Source organism: Canis aureus, chromosome 1, assembly GCF_053574225.1.
Source record: "Canis aureus isolate CA01 chromosome 1, VMU_Caureus_v.1.0, whole genome shotgun sequence".
Lineage (NCBI taxonomy): Eukaryota > Metazoa > Chordata > Mammalia > Carnivora > Canidae > Canis > Canis aureus.
This window is the reverse complement of record NC_135611.1, coordinates 67,282,922-67,305,932: the sequence shown is the minus strand read 5'-3', so window position 1 is coordinate 67,305,932 and position 23,011 is coordinate 67,282,922. Positions and strand designations below refer to the sequence as shown.

The 23,011-nt window shown below is 35.0% G+C and overlaps 1 protein-coding gene and 1 long non-coding RNA gene across 11 annotated transcripts in view; both read left to right on the top strand.

Annotated features, from left to right (window-relative positions):
- Positions 1–23,011, top strand: part of PTPRK (protein tyrosine phosphatase receptor type K) — a 547,287-nt gene that overhangs the window by 342,259 nt on the left and 182,017 nt on the right. The gene's annotated exons all lie outside the window — the stretch shown is intronic.
- Positions 10,953–17,646, top strand: LOC144286640 (uncharacterized). Its single transcript, XR_013354618.1, has 3 exons — positions 10,953–11,044; positions 13,333–13,465; positions 17,361–17,646. It is a non-coding gene; the product is annotated as an uncharacterized LOC144286640 (long non-coding RNA).

The window sequence follows — 23,011 nt, the reverse complement described above, 5'->3', positions numbered from 1 at the left end:
TATATGAGAGAAAGTGTCAGATTTGGAAATCCGCTGAATTCCTGGAAATATGTTTTGACAGAAACGTGTACAAATCTAATAAAGTTAAGATGGGATAATATTACTGTTACCTTAAATTTAAAATCAAGAACTGACCTGATGAAGAAATTATTTCAGAGTTAGAAATAACTCTTTCAAAAAGTAAAAGGGTATTATTACAGCCCTTTAATACACCAGTCCTCAAAATTCTGAAAAATAGAGAAATAAATGTGTTCCTACGTTAGCAGAACAGTGAAACAGAGCTGCTCCTAGATTACAGATAGTACATGATATTTTAATTTTCCTGGGGCAATAAAGCATTTGTTACATTGTGGTTTTTAGCAAGGAATAGTGCATTTGTCTTCAGTTAAAAAATATATTTTCGGCTTGGACAGGTGGTATTTAAGGAGTTTGGAGTGAGAAACGGTTTGGCAGTGTAACAAGGCACATTACAAGTGCCTACCTTGAAAGGAAAGAAAAAGAGATAGACGTTTTCCATTACTACCTACTGTTAAGGCGCTCGAATTATCCCCTAAACAACCTCATACTTGTGGCAATCATCATGCACTGCCGCTTTTTGTACTAATATGAAAGTGCAATTCAATCTTCTTGACAAATACTGCATCACTTTTGGCTTGGCGAATTTTTGTCACTCAAACCCAGTTGATGTAGAAGTAGGTTGTGACATGCTGGCTGAAATGACTTTGGATTAACTGTATTGAGGAAAAGTAAAGTCTTACTTAAGGTGTTATTTTGCTATTCCCCTCTCCTTCCCTCCTGACCTCACTCTGCCCTCACTCTTGCCCTGAGTTTAGATCCGACCTTCTTCCTTGTTCTTTCGTGAGCTGTATCATACTACCAAGAAAATACCTTATAGTGAGACCGAAGGAAGTTTCTCTTACAAGTGTGTAGCTTGCTTCTTTGTTTTATTATTTTTCTCAATTAGTGTGTGTGTATGTGTCCATGCGTACCAGTGCACAGTCTAAGGGATTCACACAATTTTTGCTTTCTTTTGAAGGCTCTTTTTGTAAAAAGACCTAACCTACAGTTGTAACCCTAGCCTCACTAAAGTCATTCATGATCTGTCAGTTGGTGTCAAACATGAACATTTTGCCCTTTTTTGCTTTTGTAATCGTATGATTACAAGTTTTGTTCCCCAAAAATGTCCTTTGTAGTCATGGATGTTTCCAAAGTAGTTGTTGAATGACTTCTTCTTTAATTGAGACATCTGTATCATCTCCTGGAGTGAAGGTTTATTACATTGAAATGAACCTCTCAGGAAAGGCCTCTTATTTCTTTAAAAGATGGCACATGAATTCTCAGCGTTGGCTCCCAAAATAGCACTCCTGAGAAGGAGGTCATTTCTCTGGCAACTTAATAATGGCACGTAAGGTCTGTTTGTATTTTAAGTAAGGTCATCGAATTAGGATACATTTTCTTTAGAAAATGCCCACAGAAGTTCAGAGTTTTCCTAACTGCCCAGAGAAGGCGGCTGGGAAGCACCCAGGCCTTCAGTCTTTGCCACTCTCTGCCCGCAGAGGAGGTGATGCTCAGGAAAGCAGACACTGGGGATGGACATGGAGATGATGGAGATGGACATGGAGATGAGTGGGTGGACCTTGAACGTGGCCAGTGGGGCATTTCCCACTGGCCTGCTGGTGGCCGTTAGGGCCCTTGCACCCTTCCCCGCACTGGGCCCCTACAGGCAGCCTTGGGGGGCAGCCCTGGCCTGGACCTCCCAACGATGTGCAGGACTTTGTGTTGGGGGCGCCCAGGGGCTGGGTGGCTTGGGGTGGAGCACCTGCCCTTGGCCCAGGACGTGACCAAGTCCTGCGTCGGGCGCCCCCTGCTTCTCCCTTGGCCTGTGTCTCTGCCTCCTTCTCTGGGTCTCTCATCAATCAATAAATAAAATCTTTAAAAAAATAAAAAAGAAATAAATCTTTGTGTCATTTAAAATTAGAATTTTAATTATGACATCTGAGCTAATACCTCCAGAAATCCATCTGCCATTTAAAAAGTTTGTTCACAGTCTAATTCAAATGATTTTGACTAACAAAGCAATAGGAAACAGAAGAAACCTTAGATCACCTGAAAAGATTCATCCAGTAGGATTTCGGCGTTTTGTCACTGCTAATTTATTGTGTTTCGAAACACACGTGAATCATTTCCTCCCATGTTGTTCCGAACAGTGTGTAACATTTGTTATAAAAAATGTTTAGATCAGTCATCTCAGTTGTGATAATTTACCTTAAAACACCCCCCCCACACACACACACACACGCGTATTTTAAATTAACACATTATAGAGTAGCGGAAATTGGAAAGAAACTAAATGCTCAACAGTAGGGAATGACTTTATAAGTTATGCCCTCTCTGTAGCAAATATTGCATGCTCAGTGAAATTATAAAGTCTTAATTTGAATGTAATATGGTGAGAAAATCAAAGTATGATGAAATAAGAAAAATCAGATAATAATTGTACAGCAAGTTTTATCATTTCTCGACATTATTTAAAGTCATTTATTTGCAAAAATAAATACTACAAAATAAATTTACCAAAAACAGAGTAGAAAGAAGAGATTGGTGTTTAACGATGCACATGGACTGAATTAATTCACGGTTCAGTTAGACTTTCTTACCTTGCTTTCCGTATCTTTAAAATTGGGACAATTATATTAAAAGAAAGGATCCATGTAAGAACTAAAAGTGCTAATGATGTTGCAAGTGAATATTGAAAATTCAGTTCGGGATACACACACACACGCGCACACACACACATATTTCTGTGAATAGGTATAGTTGAGGGTTTTATAAAAGCATGTACTTTGAACTATACAATTAATTTAGGTTTGGGAAGTTTGATTTCAAGCAAAAACCTTTTTTCCTTTTCAATCAAAATGGATGAGAGAATGAAATTAACTGCTCCATTTTGGGATGTATCACTAGATTTCCATCTAAGATTGCGCCTGTGTGAGAACATATTTTCTGGCACTCATGGATCATTCAGCAGCTTTTTTCTTCCAGCAATTTAGTTTGGAGGGGATTTCTACTTGTGAGTGTCATTTTCTTTTTACAGGCTTAAAAAAAAATCACTTTGCTCTGCTCCTTTAGAATGTTGTTTTAAATTAGATTTCTTAAAAATTTCAAAACTGAAAATATTTGGCCTTGGACTAGTATTCAGTTAAGTTGTCATTTAAAGATAGGTGGTTTTTGACAATAACTGCACTGGCAAATTTTATTTAGTACTAATTGAGTCAGTTGCTAGGTCAGGTGCAGGAAGTAAAATCAGTCCTTAAATTATATTTAGGGAAGGCATATAAGTAGAAATAATATACAAATAGTAAATGTTTCACCCACGTAATGATGATATTATTAATAACTGCAGCATGTGATTATAGCAAGAATCAAGCTTATGAAATGTCCGTTCCGCTTTTAAATTTTGCCCTAATAGAATTCTTACTAGTTCTGAATCTTACTATATAGTTGGATTGCTTGGTGATATATAATCTCTTTGAAAATTACCTAGGAGAAATTTCTTTCAGGAAATTTTGCCATAATCCACCTAGTTGTATGACCCATTTACCTTTCGATAGTAACCAAGGACTGTAAAATGTAACTTACCCCTGCTGGGGACAGGTAAAAATATTATGGAAAACAAGATGAATGCCAAAATATCTCAGATGAAAAAGACACTAGAATAACAAGTTGAAAAATACTTTTATATTGTTCAATATAGAATGAATCACCAGTCTTTTTCAGTGGCAAATAATAATGTCAGGAACCTTTTTTTTTTCCTAAACTTCTGGTGTAGTTTGTTTTTTTTATTTTAAATTTGTATGTTTAAAGTTTATTCCATTTGTTAGAGTTCTTACCAGCAATTAATATGTCAATGCAATCTTTACTATTAAATAGAATTCTTTTCTGCTGGCTGTATTTCCGTGCCATTTTGCATTTTTCACCAACCAAGTTGTAATAGTATTTTGTGTTGTGTTGATTTTTTCATCCATATTTATGTATAAGGCACAGCACAGGCTATGTCTCAGGTGAAAACACTGGACTGATGCCAAAGAAATTTTGTGTTACCAATGTCGATTAATTTGGGGCAAGTTGAATATTTATTCTGAAGCGATAGTACTTTATTTCTAGTTGTTTCTTGATATTATTGACAACCCAAGTCAACTTTGGTAACAGAAAACCTAATACCAATGTTAATTTTACAGGATATAAAACATTATCCAAATAGTCTTTATGGGTTGCCTACGTGGTAGAGCACGCAAATCTTGATCATGGTGGGGTTGTGAGTTTAAGCCCCATGTTGGGGATAGGGCTTACTTACAAATGAAAAAAACACACACACACAGTCTTCATTTTATTATTTATATATTTATAAAAGAATATGTGTATTTGCTACTTAATTTCAAGAATAATTACTAGAATATACAAGATTGAACAGAATGTTAAACTGATAAATAACATGAGAGAAAAGGGACCCGAGGGGACAAAAACATAGATAAATTCAGAGGGTAATAGGTAAAATTATTTATGCCATAGAATCCGTTATTAATAAAGGAGATCATAGACTGTGTTCTCAGTTGATAAGTAGTACAAGCAAAATCTGTATCAATCAGTAGCTATGATATTATTTATAATAAGAGAATTAATGTTTATCAATCACATAGTATTCTAAGAATTATGCTCAGTATTTACAATATGATTATGTTATTTAATTATTGCAGTGAACCTGCAAAGTGGTGGTGGTGTTCTATTTTATAATTGTAGAGAAGGAATCTCAGATAAGTCAGATGTTTTGTCTGAATTTATGTGATTATTAACTGGTTGAGGTGGGATGTGAATCCAGACACTTCTGGTCCAAAATCTATAATCTTACCCAGCTTTCAAAAGATAAATAAGTTGCTTCAGAAAAATATACTTTGATAAGAGAAAAAAAATCTTCTTTGGGGCTCAGCTTGTTTCAGGGCTAGAGTGGTGCCGGTCCAGGGGAATGTCTGTACTGCGTATCCTTCAGGCAATCCTGGTGAATATCTCTCTGTTCTTTGTTGTTACTAAATTATTTTGTCTTCAGGATGTAAGCAAATTGATTTTCTAAAAGCTATGTCTCCTATGAACAGTTAATATTAAAGCCAGAAGGAAGACCTGTTGGTCAGAATTTTAGTAGCTTTGTCCTTATCTTACCAAGATCTAGAAGAAGTACTCTTACAACTGAGAACTAAATCTAGAAATTCATTTATCTTGCCAAAAATTTTGATAAATATACAGTGATATTTTACATAGTTTAAAGTTTTTACATATCTATTTTACTTTTTATCATCTTATATCTAACCATTACCTGCACTTGTTTTATGATATAAACTTTTTCAAAGAGGTTAGGTTTGGTTTTAGTTCATTAATTTTCAGTAAATACTTGAATATTCATTCGTCGTACCATATGAATCTGTAATAAATTTTATTATGAATTTTATTAAGGCAGAGATACTTTTGAACACTTGTCTTGATAGAGGAAACAGAAAAAACACTAATCATTTTATTATTTGTTATGAAAATCTTGCTTATTTTACCTTCTTAGCCATGTATAACGTTTTGGGTCTGCTTCGTATTACTTTATGTATGCAAATGGTTTTTTAAAAAAGTTTATATCTACTAATTGTTTTCAGAACCCAAAGTTAATTTGACTTTTTTTTCTTACATTTCTGTCATAGTTTTAAAGGTGGAAAGCAAACATACAAAGAAAAAACCAAAATCATCTAAAAGTCCTATCATGCAGAAAAAATGCTTTTGGTGAACTTCATTTTATACATCTTTTTCTATGTGCATGTGTGTGCATGTTATGTATGTGTATGTGTGTACAGAGGAAAAAGGAGAAAGGTGAGTGGTCAGATAAAATAATTTCCAAAATGTATTCTGTGTGTACTAGTTCCTCACAACAAATATCTGTTTCGTCTAACGATAAAATGTGAAACTAAGGTAAAACTGAAGTGATGACGGTCAGCTAGGTAAAATTTTCCCATCATGAGTGTTTCTTTCATTCCCTCTTTTGGTTTCTTTGTTTATTTAAATTTTATTAATGCAATGTGCCAACAAGTCCTAGGTGATTTCATGGCAATGCTAAACCTTGCGTGCATAGAATTTGCAGGATATATACACCTCCACGCAAACCTATGTAGAATTGCATCTGTGAGATTTGTATGAAAGAACATTATTTGTTGTCATGTGGGAAAACTGATCTAGCAGTGAGGTCAAGTATATTTTAAGGTTTACATGCGTTATAAAAATGGATTATGAAAAATAATAAGTGGTTAGAATGGTAATTTTTTGAAATTCAGTTTTTATTTTGGATGATAACTTTTTGCTATAAACATGAACACTCTAATTCACTACTACATGACTAGTAATCAATAATGTATTTTGGAAACATTGTTATTTTATATTGTGAGATTATATAACATTTGTCATCCATTTTATAGCCAATATTCTCAGCTGTCTCAACCTACTTCCAGATTTAAGTGTTTTTAATTAGTCCTTTTACCATGACTTATTGGCCCATGTCTTTTATTTCATATTTCTCTTATGGGTTTTTTCCAGTATGTTGTTTTGGAGAATGCAGTGTTTCGAAGGCATTTTAGAAAAATGCATTAAAGGATACCTGGGTGGCGCAGCGGTTTGGCGCCTGCCTTTGGCCCAGGGTGCAATCCTGGAGACCTGGGATCAAGTCCCACATCGGGCTCCCGGTGCATGGAGCCTGCTTCTCCCTCTGCCTGTGTCTCTGCCTCTCTCTCTCACTGTGTGCCTATCATAAATAAAAAAAAAAAAAATGCATTAAATACATAAACAAACAGAACAAATAACATTTTCTCTTGGTTTAGGGTTTTATCCTATTCATAATATTTATTTAGTTTTTATCCTATTCATATCCTATTTATAACATTTATTCATGTAGAAACATATTAATCTAGTGTGTTAGTTTTATGGCTGAAAAATTGAAAAATCTGACTTGTTCAGTATCATTCTGCTATAGATGGTCATTTAAATTATTTCCATTATTATTTCAATTATAAACAATGCTGTTATGAACATTGTTCATACCATCTATGTCTTCTTGGAAACATATACAAGTATTTCTGTGGTTATAGAACTAAAATTGAAATGGCAGTGCTATATGATATATCCATATTCACCTTTACTAGAAATTATCAAATTGCATTCCAAAGTCTCTTAAATATAAAATTCACTAATACTCACCATCAAAATTGTTTAAGTCCCAGTTTCTATACTTCTTCACTAATATTCAATATTGCTAGATGTCCACTTCTGGCAGCCTGAGTATAAAACTATTTCTATATCTGTTTATTTTAATTATATATCTAATTATCCCAAGTTCAAACATCTTATCTGGTTGTCGGCTATTTGGATTTTCTTTTTAATGAATTGTGGCAACTTAAGTTTCATCTCCTTTTGTTTTATATTCCCTTCTTTGAACTGTCATTATTTATAATTGGAACATTTTTATTATCTGAGATATATTTGAAAATATGCAGAACACTTGACTGTTTCTCTATTTTTCTTTAGCAAATTTCACTCATATATATTGTCTGTCTTTTTTACACACGTTCCTTTCTTTTGGCCTTCCTCCCACCTTTAGTGATTTTTAAGTTTCTTTTTTTTTTAATCCTCTGCAATCCCCAACTGTATCTTTATTCCATGCTTTTTTGAGACAATTTTTATTAAATGCACATCAGCAAAACCAGTTCATCTCAGCTAATTATTAAGATGCTGAAGTTAATTTAAATGAATATATTAATTCTGTATTAATGGTGTCAAAACAGATTCATATTTTTTACCATAAGTTAGAGAGGTTGGAGAGTTGTAGTTTTACCTGAATAAACCATAATATATTGGACAACCAATTTCATAGTAATGTCATACACAAAACCCAATTAAAGTATAATACAATTAGTAATTCAGTGGATGAAGATCTTCTTCTATGGAGGAAACAGCTGAGAGATAAACATAGGGTCACACAAACTTATGATAACTTGAGAATAGGATCATGTTTCATTCAAAAATAGTAGCCATGTCTCCATGATAAGAGTTATACCCCTGGATTTCAACTATTGTCTTGGACTATTGGCTCTATCTCTGGTTCATCATTAATGTTTCCTTTCAAACATCTTTATTTATATGTGGATGTTTATATATATAATATATATAATATATAATAATATATATAATATATATATTTCCATGTAATAACTTCAGCATTGGCTATTACTGGAAAAAGATAACTAGAGTTGGTGACAGGTGTGCTCCAGAAGATGATGGGCAGTAAGGTACTGGTGTGTGTGATGGGAGTGAGCTATACAAGAGAAGATGATGGAGGAGATTGGAACATATTCCTCTCAAACATGTTCTTAACCCAGGTGTTCTTGAATTGAACTCAGACCACTAGAAAATCTGCACATGAAAAAAAATTACATCTTCTTTTCATTAATCTCCAGTTTTAATTCAGTGCTTCCTTTCATTGGGAATAAAGGCCATAGCCTACGACAGTATTAGTTAACATTGATAACTTGGTTTCCAACACACATCACAAGTATTTTCATACTGTATTACAGGTGTTGCAGACAGCATGAGATATCATTTACTCTTATCACCATTTTGGGATTACAGTGGTTATTAGACCTGCCTGTCTGCAATGCATTACTAAATTAATACATTTATTACTGTATCACATCTGTAAGATAATTTGGTAGCTGTTGTTCATTATAACTGGCTTACGGTGTAACACTGCATTTTATGCATTTGTAAACCTCATTCTAATAAGAAGACTTCAGGAGATTGTCAGAGGGAGTCACAGCATAACAGACTTGTAAGAATCTTTTTCTTTTTCTGTAATTGTTAAGCTAACTCAGCTTGCTTTTAACCTTTTTCAAATATGACACTTCTTCATTTTCTCTGCCATCAAGTATATAAAGTTTTAAGGGAAGTTGAGTAGTATTTTTTTTTTTTACTGAGCTACTTAATCACATTGTCTCATTTTATGGGATAAATGTACCCCCCACAATGGGGGAAAGAAAAATTGTTAAGTCATTCACGTTTGCTCCAGCCCAAAGACATTCAAAACACCACAGTGAAGGAAAAGCAGAATGTAGTCGCATTGATAAAAGTTTCTCATGAGAAAAATAAAGATTTGTTTTAATAAATGATGGCAGAGATACACCACAAGTACCTTAATTAAGTTTCATGGTGATGGTCTGAAGTAATTTTAAGAAGAAAAGTGATAACAGTGATAAAGTATCGAGGACACCTGAAATTGTACTAGTCACATAGAAGAGAAAAGAGAAGAGCCTGTCAGTGTTGATGTCCATGTTCTATTTTTCTCTGAGGTCTTGATCATCACCTTTGAGAAGGCTACTGTGCAGATCTTTTCAATATTTGCAGATTCCTTAACGTCTCACTGCTCAATTTTCAACATTAATGGACTTCACCCGGGTAGAGTTCACCGGAAAGCATCTACTCTTTCTTTTATTAATTGAACACAGAATGAGATATTTGACTCATTCTTGAATTGACATGCAGCCTTCACCCCAGATTTGACAATTAATTATTTCTAAATATAATTGGATCTGTTGCTTTTACCTCGGGCTCTTTCTCTATACGTGAAAAGCATAAAACAATTTCAGTGAATGGATCAGCTGTGCCTACATTCTGGCTTTCCCACCACATACAGACTTGGCAAAGCCTGGAAATAGCTGCCCCAATGCCTTTTCTCTCTTAAGTGCAAACTTACCAACATGGAGGAGAAAACGAGATAGGATATAGCAAAAGTAGGAGGGGAGAAAGGGTGAGACTCAGTTCACTGGGAGTCGCATTATATGTTGTACATTTGTATTCGCACATGTAAGACTGATGCCTTGAATCATACCAAAAATTAGTGAATCCACTTGTCAAACATCAGAGCCCTGCAGTGCTACATAATAGATAAACATCAAAACTAATATCTCCATTAGGTTGTGTAATAGTATATTGGCACTTACCGTTATTTAAATGTCACCCCATTTCGTTTTGTAGGGCTGATGTTAACCTTGTGAGCTCTGAATTGTCTGCAAGTTAATGGTCTGTTATATGAGCATAATAGTTCTTAGTGATAGAATATTAGATTATATTATGCAGTTTGGAATGTAACTTGATCTCTATCTCATAACCATAAATAACGGCATAGTCTTTGTTGAAATTAAGGATATTTGTTTTTTTTCTTCCTGCTGCTGCTGTACTTAGTATAAGTGAAGGATTTTTCTTTTTTTCAGTTTATCTTGGTAAACATATTTATCACCCATCATCACACGCTGACTTGGGGGCAAAAAATAAGAGAATAAAATTGAGCATATGTTCAAATGGGTAGATGGTTGTTTGTGAGAATCAAAATTTGAAAATTGTTATGTTAAAGTCGGTAAATTCAGAGGCATTACATTTTGTCAGGACCCATATCTGCCCCTGTCAGGCTTTGCTCAAAGTTTTATTTTATTTTATTTTTTTAATTTTATAAGACCTAATTTGAATTGAAGCTATTGTAACTGACAAGAGGGAAATAGAAGCAATTGGCTTGCACTAAACAAGTTTGAATGGTTGTTAATGTGAACGACTTTCAGGCAGTGAATGTCAGAGAACAGTAGATTACTTTCTTTACCTCGGGCATTTTAAGCCATCTCCTGTGGTAGACGGACATAATTTCTCTCTCTCTCTCTCCCTCTCTCTCGAAACTGGGAAGCAAAGTAATTGGAGTCTGGTAATTTTGGCCTATGGCTGATGAAGATAAATCATAACGAGCCACGGAACACACACTGACAATTCACATAGGGCTACGAGAACATGAACTTTCAGTAATGCATTCATCAAATATTGTTTCTCTCTGATTTATATTCCAGATAGCCCTGGAACTGTTAATTATGAATGCAGTCATCATTTGTTATTTCTGACAAAATTTCACACGCTAAACAAATGGTTTCAAAATGTAAGTTATGGTGTTCTTTGGAACGTGGGCTAGCATCCTATCTTTTCCATTAGATCCATGATAGATGATTTTAAGCTGGTGTGTTTAACACAAACTATTTGAGGTCTGAAGATAATAGAGAGGGAAGAGAATTCCAGACCATCTGGTCGAGCTCCTCTCCTTAAGGCTCATGAATGTATAAATCGTTTTGAACAGATGGAGGTGTAGTCACCTAAAATTTTATAGAAATAGAGGTTCCAAAGCTTCCTTCGCTAACTTGAGTCTGATCACTCTGATTGCTAAGGAACTCCTTTTTATTCAAACTATTTTAATTTGAATCTGTCTTCTAATGTCATCTTGTAAACTTTTGAGGACTAAACATTGCCTTGTGTTTCTTTTCTTCTTCTTTTTTTTTTTTTTTAAGATTTTATTCATTTACTTATGAGAGACCCAGGCAGAGGGAGAAGCAGACTCCCTGTGGGGAGCCCGATGCGGGACTCGATCCTGGGACCCCGGAGTCACGACCTGAGCCAAAGGCAGATGCCCATCTGTTGAGCCACCCAGGGGCCCCTGCCTTGGTTTCACCTGGTCAATGTAAATTTTTAATTTATAAGTACTATGTACTTAATATTTATTTAATACCATTAATTATTGTCAATGTATTAGATGCTGCACTAAGTATTTATTTACTTATTTATTTAGTTCAAAAATCTTTAAATAGGCTTTAAAAAATCAAATAAGCTTGGGTAGTATCTTCATTACAGATTTAGGAAAATGAGGTTCAGGAGAGATAATTGGACAAAGACACGTCTGATGTGAAGTTGAACTGTAACTTAAATCCCAATTTTTCTAACTCGACTCTTTTCCACTGACCTGTCTCCACAGTGTTAAGAGTTCAGACTTCTTTCATCTTTGAGTTAAATTTCTGTCGTTTCATGGTTCCTCCACTTATATTCTGTTACTGACTTCTTTCTGTAGTTGATGGGGATATATTCAATGTTTCTCAACCTTTTTCATTATCACCCATTTTCCCCAGGGACATTACATAATTTCTTTTTAATCTCTTTGTGTAAAATTTGAATTCCACAAATACACTGGATATGTTTCTGTACTATATATAAAAAAGGAGTAATATTTTTGTCCCCTCCAAGTACCAGGTTTCTGTGCTTGAGAATGAATGCAGTGTATCCCTATTTCTACCTTTTTGATTGCTTAATTAAGTACATTGCCTTTACTTAATATGAATGATAATGTTTAATTGTTAGAATATGAGGTATATTTAAACATCAGTGAGCTTTTCAGTGTTGTGAAATATGAAGAATAATTTTAAAGAGTCATATCATATTGCGGCACAAGTGAAGTTTAATGCTTCTATAAAAATATATAATTTGTGCTATTGAAAAAAAGAGAAACTCAGGTTATAAATGAATGTGATCTGGCCTGTTTTGTCCATTTTGTAGACATTATGTCAAATTTTGTGTTTACTTACAGGCATCCCATTCTTTGTAGAAATCCACATTCTCCTGTGTTTTGACATCACAATGTATTGACATAGAAATGATTGACACCTTACATTTATCTTGCTGTCTTCACAGCAGGTTGGGAAGGATCTTGACAGGAAGAAAATAGACTTTTTGGGCACCGTTGGACTTTTAAGATATTGTGCCTCTTTTTATTTTATTTTCATTTTCTTTTAAAATACAAAAGTTCTAGATTGGTTTTTCAGAAAGTGCATAAACTTTGCTTTTCATTCTGTGATTTCTTTCAAAAATCATATTGGATTATGATATTTTATAAAAATAACTCAGGAAAAGTGTTTTATGCAATTTTTATTTTATATCTTAAATATAAAATTAGCTTGCACCACTGGCTAAGAAACTGTACTAACTGGATTGATCCAGCTTTATCGTGTTCTACAAAAAAACAGCAGTTAAGAGTAAACCTCATTGGTATGTTGTTACACTTACACCAGGAAAATAACCAGGTAACAGAAGTTATTTGGAGCTTCTATAGGTAGTCTGTGGAAAGTTTGTAGTCTGGGACTTTGATCTACTTCATTGGATCAAAAACATGAAAAATTATACCTTGAAATATCTTCATACCTTTTGGGAAGTACACTCAATATTCAGTTACTCAGTAAGATGAAACTGACAACCTTTAGGTTTCAGAGTCTCTTCTTCCTATCATGGTCTCTCCTTTTTTCATGAAAGTTATTTTTGTTCTCCACTGAATTTTACAACTCTTCAAATCTAAGAGGCATTTCAGTAGCATCTTTTGTCACCCAAAACTAATTTTGACCTTGTTGACAGCTCCATATACATTCAGAAATTAAGAGGAATGCTGTATAGTAAATCAAGAGCAGGACCTTTGGCCCAAAAATGGTTTTTCATGTATATGAGTCCTGAGGAATTCAGAAGAACTTCAGAAACGATCACCTGAGAGGTGAGACTTCTGCCAATTATTACATTTTCCAGGTGCATATGGAAAAGAACGATAATATACATCTAAGTGAAAGAAATTGAAGAAAAACAGGTTTCCATTTCAAATGGCAGGGAAGAAAGAAACTATAATAAATGACTGATTGATAAAGGTCTATGAAGAGGAAAGGAGAAATCTGAAGTGGCCACTGGGTGAATATGTTTTGAGTTACTTAAAGAGTCAAGTATTTGAGAGCACTGGTGTTTCATGTGGGTTTAGATGCAGAAAAAGAATGAGAAATGGGAACTAGAAACTGGGGCATTTATGTAGACCTCTGCAATTTAACTTCTGGTGACTTATTTTAAAATGTCTGTGTGTTGTAGATAAAGCATTCAGGCTTCCCTCAGTGGCCTTGTTCCTCCGCTGTTAAATGTGTGCCTTGTTCACTTTCCAGGATGAACGCAGCTCAGCTTCTGTCTAGGGTGAACTAGACAGAGAGGCCATTCATTTAAAAAGTTGACATTTTGTCATGGATGCCTCAAAATTTTTTTCTTGAGTATTTATATTTAATGTCTTTGGATGAGATTTAAAAAAATCAGATACTCAAATATGTGTATAATGTTTTGACAAACATGTATATGCATGTTTTTGCAAATATGCATTCACGAACTGCATAATCATCCAGAACAGATAATCAGGTTATTGATCTTACAGGAACGTCATTCTTGGTTCTGCTTGTGCTTTAGTCAAATATGATGTACTTCATATGCTTACATGTACATACCAATAAAATATAATAGATACCAATAAATGATAATAAAGAAAGTAATATATATGTTTTAAGAAATGAGATCATCCTCATCCTGACCTGTCTTGAAGTACCTATTTATTTATTTATTTATTTATTTATTTATTTATTTATTTATTTTAGAGATTTTTATTTATTTGAGAGAGAGAGCATGTGCATGAGTGAGGAGCAGAGGGAGAAGAAGATTCCCTGCTGAGCAGGGAGCCAGGACAACTGGGCTGGATCCCAGGACCCTTGGAATCATGACCTGAGTGAAAGCAGAGGCTTAACCAACTGAGCCACCCAGGAGCCTCACCTTTTCCATTTAAAAAGAGAAAGTGACAGGTGTCGCATGGATGCAGTCCTAATGAAGAAGATGAAGGAGAATGTGAAAAATCAAGAGCCTGTGCTCAGACACGAAAGCGTAATAATTCTCCAGGGTATCTCTAGCAACATACTGTGTTCAGACACATGAATACCCTGGCAGGAACACCAGGGAGGATATTGAAATACTATACACAGTGTCATCATATTTCAGAATTAGGATAAGCAATTATAGACCTGTATTCATTTAATTTCTCACAATAATGGCATGAGCTGTTATTCTCCCCATTTTCAAGGCAAAGAAACTGAAACAGAGAGAAGTTAGGTGACTTGAGTCACACAGTTACTAAAAGAAGAGGCCCTGATTTAAAGTAAGGCTGCCTGGCTCCATGACCCATATTCTCAACCATGATGCTCTACAGCCCCTCTGATGTACATACAGGTGTGCACATGTGTATACAGGCCGAGACACACATAATAAGCAAGCAGTTAATTAAGAATCATCTAAAAATTAGTCCTGAAAATTCTATACACTTAAGGAATTATCTTAAGTTTATAATCTTATAACAACTATCTTATATTGCATTTAATTTTGTTGCTAATGGACCTTAAGTAAATTTTCTGTTGTCCATATTAATAAATATTATTGAGACTTCTATATATCTTATATTTAGGTTGGGCTTCTGGAAATTACACGTCTGTTTTTTTCTTTTTTTTTAATTTCAGGTACAATTGGTATAGTGTTAGCTTGTATTAGGAATTACAACTTTAAAAAAAAAAAAAAAAAAAAAGGAATTACAACTTTGTGTCAGACTACAGAAAAATACTCAAGATGAGCAAGCACAATACACTCATAGTAAATCATGAGAAAAAATAATAAAACTATAAAATTTAAGGCTTTATAATAATTGCTGCATGGGCATAGAACTTGTAGTTCTTAAACCTGGTGTTCACACCCAAAAATAATAAGACTAATTCTACTGACAACTGTATTGTGCTTACTCATGTCCATCTCAGCACTGAGGACTGCTTTGTAATAATCATATCGTTTGTAGCAATATATTACTGGAATTACACTTTTTAATTTATCCAAACTTTTGTGGTCCTTTGGAGGAATGACTGGATAACACATCTGGAGGAGGAAATATACAGATTGAGGCAGAAACATCTTGTAACACCAGAAATTAAGGAAGCTGTAAAAGGTTGCTAGGGTTGTAGCACAGTGACAGAGCTTGAAGTTGCTTCCATTGGACAAAATTAGGATATTTTAAGGGAAAAAAAAAATGAAGGAAGGAAAGAATAATACAAAAACGGAAGGGGATAAAAAGCAGAGAGGGCAAGAACTATAGTAGATTGAAACATATGAAATATGTTAAAAATTTTAAGTTCATAATAATACTTAAAAATTGACATTGATAATCTTTGGATGATATTAGGAAACCAACATAATACTCTCCAAACTGGTAAATATAGGGAACACATCAAACATTTAACATGTCTTTCCTGTATTAACTATAATTCAGGGTAACCAGCTGAAGAGAGATGGCTCTCTTTATAGGATTACTCCAACTACTGAATAAAGAAGAAATAGAATTATGATATTTCCACTTTGCAAAACTCAAAGAGAGAATGGATTTAGTTGATGGTCATTCATAACTATTAACATCACACAAGGAGAGGCCATTAAACGTTCTTTGCCTCTGATAGGTATACATGATACCTATGAAAAATTCTTGCCAAAAAATATAAGCCTGAATCTGAATGAGCTGCTATAGCTAACCACCAGTTTATAGGAAATTCTGGGTACTGAGAGATGTGTAAATAATACTAAGCATATGCGAGCAGAAAAATCTAGAATGTAAGAAACTCTATAGGATAAATGATCTAGTTTCTTTAATTACTAAGGTTTGATATGAAAGAGAGGACATATATTAAAGTGGTCTTAAACCATGTATTAACAAACGGAATGTGTAGACATTATATAGATCCAGATATGAACACATCAACTAATAATTACTTAAAACTAGGTATATGAGGGTTTGTTACATTTTTCTCTCTACTTTTCCATGTGCTTATCATTTCCATGATAATTATAAAAATGAAATATAATTTATACATCTAATTGTATTTTCCTCTTGTACCACCACCCAAGTAGCACATTTTGAGAATTTATAATAGCTGGAAATTGGGTTATCATTTTCATTATTTTAAAATGATCTCTAGTTGCATGTTTATTTGCTCTTTGATGAAGTAATTCCTTAGGTGAATCATTTATTTTTTTCAAATCTCCAGTTGGTTTTAATTACTTGTATTTCATTCTGGTTGAAATGAGATAGTGCAACTTATGCCTTTTCAGAATTTATCAAACCTATTCATTAACCAAGTAAATGATATTTCTTTTTTTTTGGCATGGATATGTGCACTCCTCTCTTGTAAAAGATGGTATCTTGTCATTATTCAATCTTCTTTGTCATATTATTCAGGTCATCTATGTCATTTTTTAATACAGTGATCTTTTAGAGATCCTAATGATCAATTATCAATAAAAATGAATTTTAATTAATTTCTTCCTTTTTTCACTAATTTTTTGCTGTTGATATTGATACTGTAATCTCCATTACACAAATACTCATGATTTAACACTAATTTATTATTATTGAATAGTCTCTTTTCAAAATATGTTATTAATCATTAACAAATGCCTGTAAGAGATGTGATGTGCTAGTGAGATCACTAAATCATACAAACTATGACCTATATGTTAAATCTTAGCCAACAACCCTGACTCAACTTTCTCTTTTCTTACAGAATTTTTCATCATACTCATAGCCTGCTCCGGTCATAAATCAGTTCTTAGCTAAAGAATACATGCCTCTGAATCCCTAATCTTCCATCATCATTATTGATAGTATTTATGGAGTCTCACTTTTTTCTTGGGACCATGGAGAGTGAAGCTTATTTTGATAAATGGAGGCCCTAACTACACCTTTATACTGGTTGTCATAAACCCTTTTTTAGCTCTTTTAATATTTCAGAGGAAAAAGGGCCATTTTTCCATGGGAATATTGAATGAATAAATTTCCATCAAATGAAATGATTAACAAGGCCTTGCTGAATTTTATATTTTTCATTTAGTAGGCATTGTATCTAAAGCATCATTGTCTGACAAAACGACAATGTAATAATGCCTTTACCATAAATTCTTTCTAAGCCTACCGATTCTTAAAAGGGGCAGGGGGCAGCATATTTATTTATATTCATTGTAACCTGAAAGATGGATTTCAATCTGTAGAACTGTGGTGGAAAAAATGTCATGCTAACTGTAGTTTGGATGGTCCAGTCACCTTCTGGTAGTACCTTTTTATACCCAAGTAATTTAAATCAAATACTGGAAAGAACATTTTCTTTCTTCTGATAGCAAATACATAATATGCTCTAACTCATAATAGGAAAACCCACAAGCTAGAGAAAGATGAACATGATTAAACAGATTTACTTATTTTTTCTTATACTATATATTAATAGCTTTCTCAACTGTGTCCCAGTAGCTGCTGCACATTGTTCTGTGTACCTTACTGAGAAAATTCTTTTAATCATAGAGTCTTCAGCTTCTTGCCATTTTTTCACCTTTGCCATGGTAACTTACTTTGTTTCTCTCATGTCTTTGATCTTCTTTTGATTTTGATTTCACATATAATACATACTATTTATTTATATGTATATATATATATTTTTTATTATCAACTCATGTTAATCAACTTCGAGTGTTGGAAGGCATGTGACAGATTCTAGTTTAGTTGGATTATTTGATTTTACAGAAAAGCAGCTGGTGTACTGGTGTTGGGGGGTCAGTTCTCACCCCGTCCCAGGCAGGTCACCAGTGCACATTCCCTCAGACTGGAGCTAGGCGTATGGAGAATTCTGTCACCTTTCTGTCTGAGTCTCTCCGGCTTTGCCAGTCACAACATAGAAAGGCTGCTGTCTTTATCATCCTGCCAACTTTGCGCAAACTCATTCGTGACCATTTGCCACGAAGGTCATGCTTTTTCTTTTTCCTCTACCACTGTCATAGGGGATCTAACGAAGTCAGCCAAAGAGAAAACTCATTTCTTAGAGTAGTTGTTTTTTAATGCATCCATCCATGCATTCCTAGACCCCATGCATTCCTAGACCCTTTGGTATCTAAACTTCTTGCCTCAAGGTCTTTCTCTACTCAGATTCCGTTTTTTTTTTTTTTTCCTAGTCCCATTTATAAACTCCAATTCCTCAGTTTCTCTCAGCTTGCACACCTCCCCCCAGTCAGATTCTGTTACTTGACTATTTTCCGCTGAACTCACTCTGGCTAGCTAGCTTGCTGCCACCTCTCTCCAGGCCTCATCCTTCCATCAGGCCCCTTTCCTGATACCTTGTGACTGGAAGTCCCTGCACTGTATGGACTGGCTTTGGTAAAAGACCAGTTTACCATCAGCACTTTCATTCATCTGTATTTGATTTCTTTTTAAACATCTAAGCTCTCTCTTAAATCTTACTTGAAAATCTCACCTTTGATTCTAGTGGGAAAAATCAAAGCCATCTGCTCTCATCTCTGATTATTCCTACCTCCCTTTCTTCAGTAAAACATTTTTCAGGAATTGCTTCCTTCTCCCTTTCTCTTGACCCTGTGGCTTGTGCATCCTATATGATTTCCAGGTGTAATAACCCCTTCCCAAGTCCACTTAATCTTAGCTGCTTATATCTTTCCAGAGACCGTTTCCTTCAAATAATTTGTCTTAGCTATTTTTCCTCCATCCATTGCACCAGTTCTTCCAAACAGCCTACAAATATTCATGTTCCTAATCTCTTTATCAATGAAAAAAATCTTTTGACCCCAATTTTTCCTCACTGTGCTCTGTCCTTTTCTTTCCACTAATAAAAGTCTCAAAGGAATTTCCTTTTATATTATACAGTTTGTCTCTTTTTGTCTCTTATAGCTTTTACATGCTCATTCATCATCTATTACTGTTTCTCTGACCATTCCATTAAAAGGTAAACCTTAAGCCATTCCTCTTAGATACCATTCTCCCTACAGTAAAAGTTTTTGCGTAACATACAATAAGCATAGCTTTGTAGAATATGCATGTCCCACTTGTCACAGGGTCAACCCATACATATATGGATTTTTGAAGATTTGATCTAAGATTTCATCTGCCAAGAATGTATTGTCTTTCCTGCTACTTGATGAGGATCACCTCATTAGGTGTGTGTTGATCTCTGTCTGGGTTCTTTTATCATTTGTGTTTCCTTCATGTATCTAATAGTACAAAATAATGTGCTAAAATTATTATATATGTGTGTCTTTCTCTGATTGACTTATTTCACTGAGCATAATATCCTCCAGTTCCATCCACATCGTTGCAAATGTCAACATTTCATTTCCTGATGACTAATATTCCATTGTATACATATACACCCCATCTTCTCTATCCTATCATCTGTCAGTGGACATCTGGGCTCTACCCATAGTTTGGCTACTGTGGACATTGCTGCTATAAAGACTGGGGTGCAGGTGCCCCTTCAGATCACTACATTTGTATCTTTGGGGTAAATACCCTGTAGTGCAATTGCTGAATCATCAGGTAGCTCTATTTTCAACTTTTTTGAGGACCCTCCATACTGTTTTCCAGAGTGGCTGCACCAGCTTGCATTCCCACCAACAGTGTAAGAGGGTTCCCCTTTCTCCTCATTCTCACCAACATCTGTTGTTTCCTGACTTGTGTTTTTTTTGTTTGTTTGTTTGTTTGTTTGTTTTTTTAATGATAGTCACAGAGAGAGAGAGAGAGAGAGAGGGGCAGAGACACAGGCAGAGGGAGAAGCAGGCTCCATGCACTGGGAGCCCGATGTGGGATTCAATCCCAGGTCTCCAGGATCGCGCCCTGGGCCAAAGGCAGGCGCCAAACCGCTGCGCCACCCAGGGATCCCTGTTTCCTGACTTGTTAATTTTAGCCATTCTGATCTGTGTGAGGTGGTTTCTCATTGTGGTTTTGATCAGTATTTCCCTGATGCTGAGTGATGTGGAGCATTTTTCATGTGTCTGTTGGTCATTTGTATTTCTTTTTGGAGAAATGTCTGTTCATGTCTTCTACTCATTTCTTGACTGGATTATTTGTTCTTTGGGTGTTGAGTTTGATAAGTTCCTTATAGATTTTGGATACTAGCCAAAATCAGAGAGAAAGACAAACCATAAGAGACTCTTAATCAATAAGAAACACTGGAGGAGGGGATGGGGGATAGGGTAACTTAATAGATATTAAGGAAGGCTAATGATGTAATAAGCAGTGGGTGTTATATAAGACCTCTACCTCTGAAACCAATAATACATTATATGTTAATTAAGTGAATTTAAATAAAATTAAAAAATTAAAATACAATAAAATAAAATTTGGCCAAAAGGTTAAAAAAATAAAATAAAATAAAGTTTAAGGTAAGGTTAAAAAAAAGAATACCTTGGGATCCCTGGGTGGCGCAGCAGTTTGGCGCCTGCCTTTGGCCCAGGGCGCGATCCTGGAGACCCAGGATCTAATCCCACGTCGGGCTCCCGGTGCATGGAGCCTGCTTCTCCCTCTGCCTGTGTCTCTGCCTCTCTCTCTCTCTCTCTCTCTCTCTCTGTGACTATCATAAATAAAAATAAAAATAAAAATAAAAAAAAGAATACCTTAATTTGTCCTCTCTCTACTTTTCCCCACTTTATTTTTTATGTGGCTATATAAATCTATTAAATGATACAGTATAGCAAGCATATAGGACTTTCTTGAGTTCTGACTGTTGAGAATACCCGACAAATGGATTGGAATAAAGCTGAAATCCATAAAATTGGGGAAAATATCTTCCTCTCTATTTGGGCTTCTCAAAATTCTGTCTATCCATTAACTTCCCATTCAGCTTTCAAGAGATCTGGAAATTCAAGTAACTTTAACAAACATTTATCAAATTCCCAAATGACAGCCTTCACACTTCTGGTATCTCAATCAAAATTATTTTAACCTTGCATTCCTTTAGTATTTTGTCTTGCTCCAACCAAAGTACTATTACACGATAGTCCACATTTGAGTTATTGACTGATTATAATAATGACTGACATTTAAAAACATAATTCTCCTTCCCAAATATTGTGCTAATCACCTGACATACATCACGTCTAATCCTTAGTACAGACCTGAATGGTTGATGTTGTTTTGTCCTCCCAGAGTGATTCAGAGTAAACACAGGAAGTTTAACTAAATTCCCCTAGATCACCAAGGCACAGTCACTGTGTGACCTTGAATTTGTCTGTTTTCCAGCTTAGCACTTCCTTCCTCTTATGTTTATATATTTATAAACTTGTGACTCCTCAATAAAAAAATATGAGATCAAGGAAGGAAGGGACAGATCAACAGATGTTTATGTAATGTGATGACAGGGCACATTTTCAGAGCATTGATAGCAGTCAACTGTTTGAAAGTTGCAGGGAAGGCTGAACAGAAGGAGTGGCATTTGGGATGCCTCTGGAAAGATGAGCAAGACAGGCAGGAGAGGGAAGGGGTGACATATTCTCCCTGGAAAGAATTATGAGTGCAAAGTACAGATTCTTCAGAGTCCAGTGAACCTAGAATATAGGACATATACCAATTCAGTTGTTTTGGTTATTTGCTTCACCAACAATGGAAGAATTATGTCACTCCTCTCTCACATCTAGTTGTTTGAGTTTTTTTGTTTTTGTTTTTTAACACTCAATGTTTTGGGCCTATTGCATTGTTTTTATTTGTGAAAATCAAAGGGAATAAAAATCAGAAATGATTTTATATGATATTATAAAGCTTAAAAAAGCAGGACTCAGCCGCATGTAGTAATTATAGACCAGTTACCTCATCCTGACCCCAGCCCCTGGGGGTTTTACTTGTTGGCTTGCTGCTATATTGATTGTAGCAAAAAATCACAGCCAACTCCACTGACCTTCTTGGCATTCCCTGTAACCCAAATTGGTGCTAATGAAAGTCTTAAGACTACATCCTGCTTCTAGCCCCAGAGCAGGCATTCTGTTTCTTTCACCCAGGGGGATGATAAGAATCACTTAGCATTACTGAGGAAGATCTCAGAATTCTTATGAAATCCTGGCATGTGATGATGCTCGGAACACCATTCCACATAGTCAACGCCTACGAGTAGCTCAAAGTGATCTGTTTTTAAAGACATTCAGTGATGAGTATTTCTTCTCTTACCTATCATTTATTTGCACACGAGTCCAAAGCTGATTTACTTTGGGCAGAAATGAGGAGGAGGGAGAAGCGATGAGAGTAATGGGCTTCAGTGTCTCAAAAGAGAAAATTATACTACCGGTATTATATAAAGCTTCCATGTATTGAGACTTTGCCCCCATTTATTGAGACTTTACCCAAGTGCCTTATCTATTTTAATTTTCATAACTGCCCTATGATGTATGTATT